The 7055-nt window shown below is 52.5% G+C and overlaps 1 long non-coding RNA gene across 2 annotated transcripts; it reads right to left on the bottom strand.

Moving 5' to 3' along the window:
• Nucleotides 1–3516: 3516 nt before the first annotated feature.
• On the bottom strand, nucleotides 3517–5270 carry LOC117286345. Of its 2 annotated transcripts, none has more exons than XR_004517484.1 (4): nucleotides 5099–5270; nucleotides 4237–4390; nucleotides 3795–3866; nucleotides 3517–3708 (listed from the first exon to the last, which is right to left on the bottom strand). It is a non-coding gene; the product is annotated as an uncharacterized LOC117286345 (long non-coding RNA). The 2 variants fall into 2 exon arrangements; XR_004517485.1 differs by having other exon boundaries at nucleotides 3517–3645.
• Between the last annotated feature and the right edge of the window lie 1785 nt (nucleotides 5271–7055).

The raw sequence follows: 7055 nt of genomic DNA, 5'->3' as shown, positions 1-7055 counted from the left end.
TCCTATAAACTATCTTTTATTTTGCTCTTTAAATTATTTATATTCTGGGTCTCTTATACAAAAGAAATCATTTGATATTTCACCTTCTGAGTCTGACTTATTTCATGGTTTGGCTTGGTTGTGGTTTTGAGACAGGATTTCACTGTGTGGTCTAAACTGACCTTGAACTCACTGCATAGTCTAGGCTGGCCTTGAGTTCATGATCCTCCTGCCTCAGCCTCCAAAATACTGAGATGCCAAGTGTGTACCACCATGCCTAGCCAGCCTACTGTTTTCTACCAGTTATTTGCTCAGCTTTGTGCTCTATCACTTCTAACATGTACAGATCAATGTTTGGCCAAAGCTTTGAAGACCCTTCTACACGTTTTTGGAATGCTCTGTATGCAGCTCTCTCCAACCATATTCTTCCTCATGAATCCTGGCCTTCCCAAAATCCAGTCTCTGACTCAGCTCAGCCCCTAGGCCCTGTCTAGCATCCCACCTTCTTCGCTCTCTCACAGCCTGCTTTATCTATTTTCCTTCTCCTGGGGACCACCAGGAACAGACTTTCCAGTAGGTGGGGCACACAACAAACCAATAAGTGTGTGTCATGTAAGAAGGTGGAAAAGCCTGTAGGAAAAAGACAGCGCAGGGTAAAAAAGAAAGAGCCCGGGAAGGAAACTGTGGTTGTAAATAGTGCACGCAAGGAGAACCTCACTGAGAAGGTAAATTTAGCAAAGTTCTGAAGGAGATGAAGGAGTGAGCCCACTACAGATATGAGCGCTGAGATGAGAGGGGGTCTGGGCTGCTCAAGGAGTAGCAAGGAGCCAGGCTTCGTGTATCCACCTGTAATCCTAGCACTTTGGGAGTCTAGGGCAGGAGGATCAAGAGTTTGAGGCCAGCCTGGAACACATAGTAAGTCAAAGACCAGCCTGAAATACATAGTGAGATCCTTTCTCAGGAAAAAGTAAAACAACAACAAGGATTCCAGTATAGCTACAGGGGTATGAGAGAAAGAGACATCATAGAGAGACTTTTAGGCCACAAAGGATTTGGAGCCATTGGAAGATGTCAAGTACAGATAAATCCTAGTGCGGTGGTGCACACCTATAAATCCAGCACTCTGAGAGGTTGAGGCAGGAGAATCACAAGTTCAAGCCTTGAGTGGGCAACTTAGCAACTTAGTGAAACCCTGTCTCAAAATGAAAAATAAGGGTTAAGTGTGTAGTTCAGTGTGAAAGTCCTAGGTTCAATCCCTAGTAACACACACACATAGAACAGGGCACAATCTGCCATTGCAAATGTCTCTCTTTGGCTGTTGTGTCAAGAATGGACTTGGAGGGCAGAGTGGGGGACAGCTACTGCAATAATCAAGACAGCAGAAGGTGGGATCCTGGACCTGGGTGGGAGCCTGGCAAGAGGTAGTGAGAAGTACTGGGATTCTGAGTATCATGGTGAAGGATGGGTGCAGGGAGGGTTAGAGGGCTGCTCCTAAGTTGCCTGGCCTCAGGAGCTGGGACTACTACTAATGGAGTTGCCATTGGCTTGACACGGGAGGTTGCAGCTGTGGACATCTTAACTGCGGACAGGTGAAGTTTGAGATTTTTCCTGAACATCCAAGTGGAGCTGTACACAAACGGGCACACATACAAGGTAGGATTCCCTGGGGAGATCCAAGAGAGCATGGGGGGGAAGGAAGTGGGAGGAACCCTAGAGAGTCCTGCCTAGTGATGCCCATGTGTCCCAGGGAGAAACCTGAGCACTCTGCATCTCAGAAGGTGGCCGGAGATGACCCCCAAGCTGGCCCTTCTGCAGGCCAGCTCCTCCATCCTTGGTCCAAACCACTAAAGGCAGTCAGCTGCTAACCAGATCGTATTTTAAGCAGATTGCATCACTGCCCGAGGACCACAGTCCAGGTGCTCCCAAAATCTCCATCCTGCACGTCACATAACCCTCTCCTTCTCACTCATGACTCTGGACAAGGATATTTGCTGCCCATGGCTCTTGGGATGGCTCATTGGACACCCTGCAGATGTCCTGCTGCCAGAACACTCGTTGGCTGTGTTTCCAAAACAGTCTCTGGCACACTTCTGGCTCCAGCTATTCTTCTTCACTGTGTCTCACAGCTGGTATATGACCCAGAGGCACATTTTTCCCATTACCTATAGAGAGGAGGTCCTGAGATGTGAAAGTCCTTCCAGTATAACCTTAGTCGCTTCTCGGCCTTTTGACTAAGATCAAGTGCAGAAATCTAACCTCCATCCTATTGCTTTTGCCCTGTGTCCCTTCATCCTAACACTCTAATTGCCCTCTAGCTGGAAAGTTCATCCTTTCACCTACACTTTCCACGGTGTTTCCGGCAGCTCCACTTCTTCCTGTCTTTGTTATTTGGTGTCTCCTGTACCCCTTTCTCCTTCACTGCCTGCCCTTTCCTCTGCTACTCCCCTCGCACAATCATTCGTTGCAGGCAGTTAGTTTAGGGGAGTGGAGATGAAACCCTAGCTGACTCTGGGAAGGTCCTTTCTCGCTTCACTCAAAGGAGGCCAGAAATCACCTGGGTGTCCCCAGAGTCCTCCACACCCGCCCCGACCTTTGAGCCCTGCTGTGCCCTGCTGTCCTCACGCTATCTTGACACAGCAGAAGGGTGGCTGGTACCTTAGGAGACCAGCATCTTCACCCCCAAAGTGACTACCCTCCTGCTTCCCTGCCCACCCCACACACATACACACACACACACACACACACACACACTCATGCACAACACTGTTCCTTAAGTGGTGGTCAGGGCAGTGGCCAAGTAATCCATGGCTTCTTTTTCTTTTGCTGCTTCAGTAAAATATGGACAGCGGGAACCATGAGAGAAATGAGGCATGAAAATTAATCTGCTTTACACTCCTCATGAATATTTAAAAGCTGATGAATATGTAACTACATTTCTTTTCTCCTCCATTAGTGTCTGCTTTTGAGTTACTCTATAGCTCCCTTTGGTTCCTTTGGGGGCTGGTTGGCTAGACTGATTTTTAAATTGGTTTCACAGGTATCTATAGCTCCTGGGTCCCCTCCACCCCCAAACCTGAGAAGAAAAGTTGTCCCTTTGAAATTCCTGGCAGAGCAGAGGGAGACAGAGAGAGGTAAAAGCAACTTCTTCTTCCCTTACACTGAGGGGATGCAGGAAAGCGGGAGGTGTTTGAGCAAAGGCATATGGAGTGGTAGAACCTTTTAAGAATAAACCACCTCCTGCTCCCCTGAGCCTTGGTTTCCCCTTGAAGACAATAGCAGGCCCTCCTGCTCAGCTCTCAAGAGTCTTTCAGGACCCTTGTCCAGCCAGGATGGTTTTGAAAGGCCGAGAAATTATGCAACAAAATATTACCTCCTTCCCACTTAGAAGAATCCAGTATTAAGACAGTGGCATGATCCCCTGTGTCCATCCCCTGGGCCCTGGAGCCTGCCATCACACCTAGAACCACACTTTGTCACCCTGGGCCCTCTCCCTGGCCATGCACCCCACCTTGGCTACTCTGGAGCTGGCTTCCACCCTCTCAATCTTCTGGAGTGAGCGCTAGGGCGCTAGGGCGGGACGGCTGCTCCCCACCTCTCCGCACTATCAATCACCAAGGAGCCAGCAGAAGGAGCAGCGGGGCATCCTCCCAGAGCAGCACGACTTTCCTGGAGCCCGAGGCAGAATTCAGTGTTGAACTGGTATCCTGTAGAGGGAAGACTTGGGCCTGGCTGCAGGAGGAAGGCACCATGGGGTGGGGCAATGGGCTGTGGGACCATCCATCCCCACCCCGCCAAGTTCCAAAACGCAGCCCAACCTGGCAGCAGAGTGAGCTGAAGGTCCTAAAGCCCTGCAGCCAACCAGAGGGTCACGAGTTCCACAGCCAGGCCTGGAATGGAAGCCAGACCCAGTGCTGCTGACCCTGGAGTGTCACCCTGCCCTGCCCCAGACTCCACAGCCTGGCTCCATTTCATACTGTTTTGGTCATATTTTCCCGTCTTAATGATCCCCGGGGCGCCTTACTTCTAGCGTATCAAATTCACACCTGATCATCCATCTCAGCCACCATGGGCTACTCACCCACCCCTGAGCCCATCCCAGCTACCAGGCTTACCTCCCAAGCCACTCACCCTTTTGTCCCCTTTGTCTGTTTTGCCCCTGTGCTGCCTGGCCTACCCTTCCAGCCCACTCAGCTCAGAACCGCCTTCCTCCGGAAGCCTTCCCTGATTAACCCCAGGCCAGCTGCAGGCTCCTCTCACCTTTTCTGGGTTCTCTGGGCCTTGGCGCCGAATGCGTGAGGTGCTCACTGGTGTTCACGGTGTACACAGGGCTGCTTGTCACAAGGTCTTTTCACCACACCCAGCACTCAGGTGGCACTCAGTGTCAGCAGCCTCCTCTCCAACATTGCTGTGGCTGTGTGGAAACCGCACTTGCCCACGCCTTCTGGAAAGCCTTACCCAGCCTCATGGGGTAGCAGCCCTGTGAGTGAGAGGGAGCTCTCCCGGGCAGGGACCCTTGTCCCTCTGGCCCTCTCTGGACCCCCACCCCAGAGCTCCTGCTGTGCCACCCAGACGCAGCTGCGGCAGGGATTCCTAGTTTGGACCTAGAGAAAGTACCTCCACCAGCAAAGCAAGAATCCAGCTCTGGACCCCACTGCCCTGCAGCCTTCGCCACACTCCTGAGTGTTCTCAGATGTGGCTTTTCATGATTTAAATAGGGATAAAGATGTGTCCCTTCATGACAGCATTATGATGAGGAAGATGAAATGTGAAAGTGTCTTGAAAAGTACAGGACAACCTGTAAACACTAGGACTGTGCCACTGTCATCATGGCTACACCAGGGATCACTGTATGTGACATCCTCTGCTCCTCCGCACTCCTGCTCAGGAGTCCTTAGACCTGGCTGCCCCTTCTGGCTGCCCCTCCCCTGAGCTAAGGATGAGTGGATGGCTGCCCCCTGGGATCAGCAGCTCATTATCCACGACAGGTGCCCCAAGTAATGCCATCACCTTCAGCCCGTGGCCTCTCTGCTCAGCTCCCTAGCTGCATAGGCATCAGGAAGAAGCACGCATCTTGTCAGACAAGCCCGCATCTCCCTAGAACATGCTGTAGCATAATTACCCATCGGGGAGGTGCACAGGCTCCACCCTCATCACAGAGCTGATGCCACCACTGTGTTGTCGCTGCTGCCGCTGCCGCTGCCGCTGCTGGGAATTGAGTTGCCCTGATGTGTAGAAGCAGGTCACTAGTTAAGCAGGGCCAGGTGGGGCCAGGAAGCCAAGTAGGGCCAGGCCTTACAGGAGAGACCCCAGATCCTGGCAGTATACAGTTGGGAGCCTCCTACAGAAACCTGGAGGGAAAAATGCTCTAGCCCAAGTAAGTGCCAAGGTGGCTTCCCTCTTCCCTTTCATCAGCCTCCAGCAGGCCCAACTGCCCACGTGGGGGCTCCCTCTGTATGGCCGATGCCTCCAGCCTAAGCTTCCTGTCCCTTGCCTGACTCTTCCGCTCTGCCAACTTATTGGCCTCGCCCCCAGCACCTATCTCTCTCTTCCCCAGGGGGTACCAACAGCAACCCAGGTGTGTGACTATGGATGGAGGTGCAGACAGGTAGAGCCAGGTGCAGGGCAAGAGAGCTGCTACCTCCCATCTGTCTCCCCCACGCCCTCTTTCCTTCTCAGAGGAACCACTGCCACATAACTCCTGGGGGAGGGATGTTTTCCTGAGTCCTTCATCTCACCAGTCTGCTGTGATTTCGGCTTTGAGTGTCATCTCTCCCACCTTTAGAGTGGGAAAGGAAAATGGCCCAAGGCCCTGGATCCAGTGAGCTCTGCATCCTCCGCCTACCTGATCCAGACAGTGACCATTCCTAGAGGCAGATGGGTAGATTGAATCCTGGGCCAGCACCTCACTCTCCCCACCTCTCCTAAGAAGGAAAAAAAGCAAGAGGTAGAGAGAAAAGCTGAGCATGTTTGGGATGCAGTCCCCCTAGACGGACTGTCCAAGGCTACTACCCAGCTGTTTGTCCTCCCAGGAGTCTTGGCCTCAGGGCGAGCACAGGCCCTGGAGAAGGACGTTTCTGCTCTCCCCCTCGATGTGCAGAATAACCTTCAGGAAAAACCAAGTCAAGCACCTCCTCCCTCAACCCCTTTCTCACACTCCACCTTCTGTGGGCTGAACCCAGTAGGACCTGTGGAGATCATGGTGTCACTGCCTTGCCATTGTGGGTCCTTCCAAACAACCTCTGCTCCCAGGGATTCCCTGTCTGCTGCTATCCCAGGGCTTCTATGTCCAAAATCCAACTCCACACCAAGATCCACGGTAAACCCACTAGTTTAGGGTTCAAGGATGTCTGCAGCAAGGGCTGGGCCTTTCCTCTACACCCCAGTCCTGAGCCTTATCCCAGCCTCCCCACAGAGCTCAGCTTTCAGAAAGTGATGGCTTGAGTGGGCGGGTGGCATGGAGACAAACGGGGCTGTGATTAGCCGGCCATCAATATCTCTTAAAGGCTCATTCCGGAAAGCTGGCAGGTCCCTCCAATTCCTCCACCCTCCCTGAGCCCAGCAGAGGCCCCCTTGGCGGCTCCAGGCTCTGTCTTTCTCTCTCTTTCCCGCCTTGCTCCAGTCATATCAGCCAGATGGATTATGTCTTATTTCTCTTGGATTTGGCTGCAGGAACCAAACAGCATTTAAGGCCATTGATTGTTCAAAAGGCCAAGTATATAATGTACCAGAAAATTAGTTTGGAGTGCCCGGCAGGGGAGCAGCTCAGCTCTGGGCTCAGATTTATTCTGCTCTGTTGGGCTGGGCTGGGGATACAGGTGGGAGCAGGGTACACTTTGGTGTCTTTGGGAGTTCTGGGGAAGCCAGCTCCTCCCTAGGTCCACCCCAGCGCCTTCTTACAGCAGGTCCACCAGGAGAGCTGCAGGCATGTCAGCCACCAGATGGCCCGTGCTCACTGGCAAAACTACCACACATATCTAACTACCACATATCTCACCTAGGTACCCCAGAGACACTCTGAGAATCCACACAAAGGGCTTTCCATTTGCCTGAGGCATCTGGTGCCTAGGACAGCACCT

This window comes from Fukomys damarensis, unplaced genomic scaffold, assembly GCF_012274545.1.
Source record: "Fukomys damarensis isolate Sample0158 unplaced genomic scaffold, DMR_v1.0_HiC HiC_scaffold_16, whole genome shotgun sequence".
Classification (NCBI taxonomy): Eukaryota; Metazoa; Chordata; class Mammalia; order Rodentia; family Bathyergidae; genus Fukomys; species Fukomys damarensis.
Note: the sequence above shows the minus strand (reverse complement) of the source record. Positions and strands in the feature narration are given on the sequence as shown.